We start from the raw sequence: 8,361 nt of genomic DNA, 5'->3' as shown, positions 1-8,361 counted from the left end.
TTTGTTTGAAACTTGGTTTGTGATTAAAAGCAATGAAGATATTGATGATAATATTACAGTAAGATGGATATATCAGTATGTTATCATAATATATTATAATAATATTATGCTAAATTCTATTTATATTATTATTATCTTTCCACCTTCTGTACTGGTGCTTAATGAGTTAAAGATATAGTCCTAAATAGATTTTATTCCATAAACAGGCCTTTCAAATTATAAATGATGCCAGGATATTGTGCAATTCTGCATAAAAAGGGAAACACAAATTCTTAAGTGTGACATCCTAGATATTTTGAGTCAATATATATGAATCCCTGAGAACAGCTTTTGCTCCGCCCACTTAGATACAGTTGTTAATCACAACAAACAACCACATAAAATGACTCTCTCCAATCATTCTGGATATCTTTCATCTGTATTGGAAGTACCCCATACACAACTCAATATTATTTTGTCAGATACACACTGTCATTAAAGATTAAATTTCATTTATGACACTCACTTTGTCATTTTTTTGTTTGTGGGTAACACGTGGGGACTGATGTTAAAGGGATACTATGTCTTGGAATGGACATAAAATTGTAAACTTGTCCAATAAGAACATACATTCATCAGTAGATATACCTGGTGTCATAAATAACATAACAGGATCCTTATATAATCCGATAAATCCAAAAAACTTAGTAATTATCCATAAATATGCAATTAACTATTGAAAAACACTTAATATCAACATAAAGCATTATTCAATAATTACTTAGTTTTATGAATTTTCCAATTTTCAGATTTTACAGGGATTCTTTTGTAACTTTATGGCACTAGGTAAGTTCACTTAAGAATATTACTCATAGTGACCATTCTTGAGAATTTAAATTTTATGCTCATTCTAAGATGTAGTATCACTTTTAGAAGGTTGGTCAATATACAGCTGTCAATCATTCTAGCTAATCTTTAAATTAATCTGATTTCCTGCAGTGTTTAGTCAATCCTATCATAATGTCATAAAGCTATAGCAAAAATATTTCAGCATATCTTGGTCCTGTTCAAAGAAGACAAGTTGGTGGACGCATGGCCGGAATATGCGAATATTCTTCGTCAGCGACGACGCAACAACAAAAGAAGAAGTAAAATTTCTTCATATTCTGAATCATTCGAAGGGTTGTCCATGTCCGACATTTTGTTTAAATCACTTGAGAATGTCATGTGATCTAGTTATTTGTAGACGTCTATGACTCGACACCCTGTTTACGAAAGCTCTAAGCTTAGCGTGTGCGGGGGAAACCGACGAAAGCTGCGAGCTGAGCTGGGAGACACAAATGAAATTTGCTCAGCTGGGAGCTCTCGTGTGCACTAGCCTTTTAAGCTACCTAAAATTAAAATGAACTACTCTTGTTAATATCTTGAAATGGACCTGGTTCAGCAGAAATATCTTGACTATAGTAGTGTGCTCAAAGCTGTTTGTATATTGCCACCAAACATGACTCTGGAGAGATGAAGTTTTAAAGGGACAGATTTGCCATTTTTAGGGTTGATTTGGGTCTGGTAAATAGTCTTCAAAAGTACTAGAAATGTAATAATATTGATTAATGCGCTAAAGTAAAAAAAAATTCTGTTCCTGAGACCAAGGTACAATTGGTCAAACAGATGTCCCTTTAAGTTGAAATAGGAAAAGATAAGGCTGAAATATCTAACTGGAACAGCATCTTAAAATTAATCTTCAATTTTCAGGCATTATTATCTGTAAAATAATGATTTGAGCCGTAAAGAAAAATCAACCAAGCTGACTAAGCCAATCAAAGACCTCTTTGAATTACTTCTACCATATTTGGTCAATTAGTCACATGATTAAGTTTGAATTTGAATTATTTCTTGGCCTGCAAAAAAAATACCTGAATTTTGTTGAATACTGCATGTGAAAGATTTTTAGTTAAATTCTAAATTAGTTGCTATTGATAAATTTTAACCCTTTTAACATGGCTGTGAATGGGCCATATTATTAATGATAACAGTCTAAAACATCCATATTTTACACAACTTAGGTTCTCAGCAGTCCTGTCCAAAAACTGGTCCTAGGCCGGACCTGTTGGCATTGATATTTCTCGGATTAGCCTTATACTAAGTGTGTGTGTCTTTTCAACTAAAATCATTCTAATGACTAACTAATTTTCACATAATTAATAAACTTATCTATTGTTCTGTGACCTAGGCCAGTGCTTTCATTGAGACATGTCTCAATACACCCTAACTGACTGAGTCAACTGGAATGATGAGGAAAGATTACTTAGTCAAGATCACAAGGACTTTACACGCATGCTGACTACGAAAATTTACTCGACGTAATCAAGCAAATGATGTCAAGATTCTAATTCTCTAGGGCTCTGCACCACAGCCTACCTTTCAGCACTATGTAAACTATGTTTAATGTTCTGACTCAAAAGGGTTAAAACTGGTTTCTTTCTCTGATAATAATTATATAGGAATTGATCGTTATCTGGAATTAAATGGCTGCAGGCTAACAATCAGCAGTTTTCCTGGTTTGCTTTTTCCTCAACATTGTATGACATGTATTGATTACAGAAGAAAATTGTTCGTTTAAATTCTTGTTATTTTAAAGAGAATCAAGGAAGGTTTTCTGGCCTTTTTATGTATATCTGGAGGAGGATGTGTGTGTTTTGAAAGAGATGGGTTGTTTCCCAAAAAATGAGTTCTTAAATGTGTGGTGCTTGCGTTGTCAACATGGTTGAACCTAACATCTAACCCACATAGTTGAACCGAAGCCACTTGGTGGAACTTAACCCACTTGATTGAATCTAACCCATATAATCAAATTTAACCAACAAACCCACAAGATTGAACCTAACCCAAATGATTGAAAAAAAATGAGCATAAAATTATTTTCAATTCATAGCCAGTGCAGCTGTATTAGGCTTACATTGCGGGTGAAATAAAATCAATTCCTATCTTGTTAATGTAAGCCCCATTTGAGAGTGTCATCCTCCAACTTCGGAACCAGACAATTACTTGAACAACCTTAGATTAAATAGGCTCTGCATTTCATTGACCATTATATGTCTGGACAAACAAATCTCAATCAATGTCAATCATTTTAATCATTTTGCAGATAAATATTGAGACTTGTCTAGTCTTGCACAACCAGACAGTTATGTAGTCTTGTACATCAAGACAATAAATAAGCAGATAAATATTAAGAATGGTCATGTTTTGTATACCCAGATATTCTAATGGTATAGTCTTGTACAAACCAGTCTATATTAATGTTATACAAATATCTCAAAACTTCTTACAACGTAATTGTAATGGTCCTGTCGAAAGGCGTTCTTATTGAGCTGCTATTCAGATGGAAAATTGGCTCAGAGTGTGTTAAGGTTGCCACAAGCGCGTTATAAGCGTGTAGTCCACACCAGACATAGTGCAATTCTCGCCATTGTTGCCACTATTTGCCAAAACACAGTGATTATTTTAGACATGTTCAAATCAGTTGGTCGCTCTGTTCTGAATTGAGAAGGTCATTAGACATGCAGTATAAATGAGTGTGGCAAAGACACTGCAAAAACAATAGAATGAAATATGGTTGCAAAACTTGTGGTATGAGGACACCTTCTATTAAGTTTGAATTTTTTTGGATGTTTTCTCTAGTTTTCCTTACATTTGACTGCAATCTAGTTTATATTTTAAGCTGGCTGTCCTGATGAGGATTTTGGTTCTGAAACATTTGTCGACATACGAGATGAGCTTTTCTCAATTATATTTTAACAACAGATCACTACTTGTACTGAATGACTCATATTACAAGTGACATAGAAAATAGAAATAAATAAATTTTGTGTGGTTTTCCTGGTTCAATGGCCGAATGATTTCATAATTATTTTTTATAAAAACAATTAAAATTGAATTAATATTTGTCTGCATTCTGGTTTCCTTCTAACACTATCTTAATAGCAGAATGAATGAATAGCTGAATATATAACTTAATGGAATGAATGAAAAAAATGAAAGAATAGATGAATAGCCCAACGAATGGATGTGACAGAATGAATAATTGAATGGAGATATATATGACTGACTGAATGAATGAATAAATATTTCAGAATGAATAAACGAACAATTAGAAAGGTGAACAATTGAATTTAGGAATAGATGAATGAATGAATACAAGAACTAGCAAAAGAATGAATGTATGTTATCATTTTAAATGTTGAGTTCCAGTTAAAAACATGATAAGACCTTGAAACTATCTTTCCTATTATGATAATAGTTTCCATTTTTGATTCCACTTAAAATTCTTTTAACCATTTGGCCTTGATATATGATCATTAAATTACCTACAGTAAATTTGAGAAAGTAATGGGTTTTCTTATGATTTATTTGGTCATAAACTTGCCTGATTTCTGATTAATTTTAATTTTATAGTTAACACCTGGTAAAATTTTACCACAAACATAATAAAAACAGTAAAAATACTGATAAAAAAACTAATAAAAAAATCTTGAGATTTTTAGACATTTTATTAATGAATCTGAAGTAGTCCTGAATATTTTTTAAATGGAATTTTTACAGAGTTTGATCATATTTAGTCTTCTGATAGTTTAAATAAAAAAAATGAATACTTTTTAATCAAAACTGGGATTCACTAATAGTACGTTCAGATGACTAAAGGTCGTTGAGTCTGGTTTACTGTTTAGGTAATCGTTCAGACGGACATAAAAGTTAAGCCAGCTTTGACATTATCTTGGAATTTATTGAGAAATTCAGGTCACATCATTGAACATGCGCATTATAACAATAATAATAATGGAATTTGTTTAGAAGAATGCGCATATGCAGACATGACATATTCGGTTTAATGTTAGCCAGTTGCATTTAGACGGCCAAACTTGAAAAGTTAAGCCAGCTTTTAAGCCACCTCTAAAGTAGCTGCAAGTAAAAGCAGCTTATGTTTAGATGACTAAAAAACACGAGCTCGAAGAACGGTTGATAGTTAAGCTGCTTTAACTTTAATTGTCTGAATGCACTATAATCTCATATTTTTAGACTTCAATCTACACAATTTTAAAATCACAGTTTCAATGACTGCTTAAAGCTTTCAAAGTCACCTATACAAATTTTTTCATTCACTTTTAATTTACATTTTTTGTCAATAGTAAACATGTTTTGATCAAACCTCAAATTCAGATGCTATAAAAACCAGTATATTTAAAAATGATTGTAAAAATGGACATGTTTTAATGAGATTTCTAATATTCTAGATGTATAATAATATTTATAGGATTAAAAAAAATGTTACAAAAAATAAATGTAATGAGTCTTCATGAACAATTAGGTTTGTCATAATATCGCTTAGAAACTTAAAGATATGTATTTTTTTTCATACAAATGACTGAAAAGCAGAGGACTTTATCGCAAAACTTTATTTTTTAAAGAGATATTGTAATGTTATTATTAAGCTGAATTAAAATTGTTTAAGTAACTGACCAATCAGAAGATAATATAATAAGTTGACTGGAACAGTGGAATCAAACCAAGTTAAGTTTAATGGAGTCGTCACACCATGACATTGAGGAACAGTTAGTTGTTGCCCATAGTCGCTTGGATAGAGCCAGAAGAGTGTTGTGTGAACGACAGTGGTCGCCGGGAATCGGTGGAGAACGTTTAATTTTCAAGAACGTTCGTGGTGTGACGGCTTCTTTAGTGAAGCTGGCTATAGCCATTTCTGCTTTAACTAGATTAATCTAGTCTACTTTTTTAAAGATATTACACTTAAGCTAAAAAAAACCTATCAGATTTAAAATTGTAATTATGTTGGTATACAATTTCTCCAGGTAAAAACCATTTTCGACGATTCAGCAAGATGAGTTTCCTTACTTCCTTATTGTGAATAAATGAATGAATGGGCTAAATAAATGAAAGAATTTATATTATCATCTCGTCAATTGTTGAGTTCTGGTTTAAAGTTGTTTTTTAGGTGTCTGAATATTCATGGTTGCAGATCAACTACTGGTACTAAAGATTTTTTTTGTTTTTTGATTCAAAATCATTTATAGGTATCCTAATTACATGAGATAAATCTTTCAACAACAAAATATTGATTCAAGCAAAATTATTGTCTCATCAGACACCAGAGCTTATCTGATGCTGCTAACAAGAGTTTCAGATGTTCTCATCAGGATAACAAGTGCTATTTGAAACTTTCCAATATCTATCAGGTTTATTGTCTGGGAACACACTGAACAGGAGAAAAATGTTAGCAACAGAAATATTCCATTTAAAAAAAATAAACAACTGTATTTTATCAGGTTCACAGTTGAGGTTCATTTCTACCAACTGGTAAGTGGTCAAACTTCTTGGCATTGATCTTTCTCGGATTTACAGCTGGGTGGTCTGGAATTATGAGTGAAGATGACTTATCACACGCTGAACAAGATCAGAACTCACAACCACCATTTGCTCCACAAACAAATGACGTCATGTAAAAAACAGAGTCTAATTGACTGTGTTATCGAACCTCTAATGCTGCTAATAGATGTTTTGACTACAAAATCCTCACCAAAGCAGCTGGTTTTGGAAACTCTGTACTTGTTTAGGTGGTCTAATTGAACTCTTCAGGAGCAACTAGGCAAGTGTGTTTTACCTCGTTTGTACAATAAAAAAATTAGGCAAATGTATTTTTTTTCATATAAGCGAAAGCAGGGAACTTATATGAAGGAGAGGGTCTACAGATGCACAACTCTCATTGATGAGAAGCAAGTTTGATAAAGTGAAGGAAAACTAAACTTAATTGAAACTGTCCACCCACACTTGTTAAAATAGACAGCCTCTTTCTGAGTTCAATTCAGCTGAAACACTTCATTTGAAGTCTTGAGTTTCATTAAGGAGATTTGTTTGACCTTGAACAAGTTTAAAACCATAACTTGGAAGATAAGTTCATGGTAAAGTTAACCCTTTTAACTTACAGTTATCCAGTCAAAAACTCAGGGTAGTTGTCCAGAAGGGACAATAAAGTGAGGCATGATTTAATTGAAAACTTAAAAATACAAAAGCATCATCTCAACGTATGTAAGGACCAGACCATTAGGTAATGAGCAAGCTTCTGATTCATTAAACCAAAAACATGGCATAGACAAATCATTGCCCAGCCACAACAATGATTCCCTCAAGCACAAATCATTGTCACGACACAACAATAATTCCCTCAAGCACAAATCATTGTCAAGACACAACAATGATTCTATCAGAGACAAATCATTGATAAGATACAACTATTACCTCTGACACAAATCATTGCTAAGTTACAACTATAACTTCCAGCACAAATCATTGCCAAGCCACAACACAGAGTCCCTCAATATAAACAGCAGAGTACACTCTAACAATTAATGAACTAAAAGCCTGTGATATAATAATAATTATCATGGCCATTATGTTGTGGTTTAATTTATTGACATAGAATATTGCTGCTAAGTATTATTCTTGGAATAATAGGGGTTTGTGGGTAATCGATATTTGACCGATTATCGTCAATATCATCGTGTTGACATATCACTCAGCATTGTTCATGTTGAAACTTCATTAAAAACATGCATTTGTTCTTTTGCTGAATGTTTAAAGGAATAGTTAGTTTTCTTGATCATTAAATAGCACATCACATCACATCACATCAGGACAGCATTATAAAAATGTCAACTGATGTGTTCAATGTCCAATGCTGTAGATCTTCAAGTGAATGGAAATATCAGTTAAAAACAGTACTAACAGTATTAGATTGACCGGAGTTGATACCAACTCAAACATGGACACATTTTTCATTTAGAAATTTCTGAAAGGAAATGACAAGTCATATTATTAATACACACAACTGAGATTGATCAACTGTTGTACTATTGTCAATGTACAGAAACAAAAGACATCACCCAACTCTGGATTATATTCTTGAGAGTGGTCAACTGTTGTTAATGTATACAAACATGAGACATCATCTAACTCTGGATTACATTCTAGAGGGGGACCAGCTGTTGTACAATTTACTGTTTATAGAAACAACAATCATCACCGAACTCTGGATTCTATACTAGAGGGTGGTCAACCTTTGTCTAATTGTCTATTAGTTTTGGATATTGGGACTAATTTTGTTAGTTTTTTGGGAGATACATAGATAAATATGTAAATATATGGTACTTCAAAGTTGTACTCTATTCCTGTCATGAAATTTGTTTTATTCAAAGATTTTATAGCTCTAGGTTTACTACAGACAATCATGACTCATATATTTCATAAATCAGTACACATTTAAGTATTCTTTTGTCTGATTTCAAATTCTGCATGCACACACATGTATATATT

Source organism: Lottia gigantea (genome assembly GCF_000327385.1).
Source record: "Lottia gigantea unplaced genomic scaffold LOTGIsca_129, whole genome shotgun sequence".
In the NCBI taxonomy this organism is placed as follows: Eukaryota; Metazoa; Mollusca; class Gastropoda; family Lottiidae; genus Lottia; species Lottia gigantea.
This window is presented reverse-complemented; position numbering follows the sequence as displayed.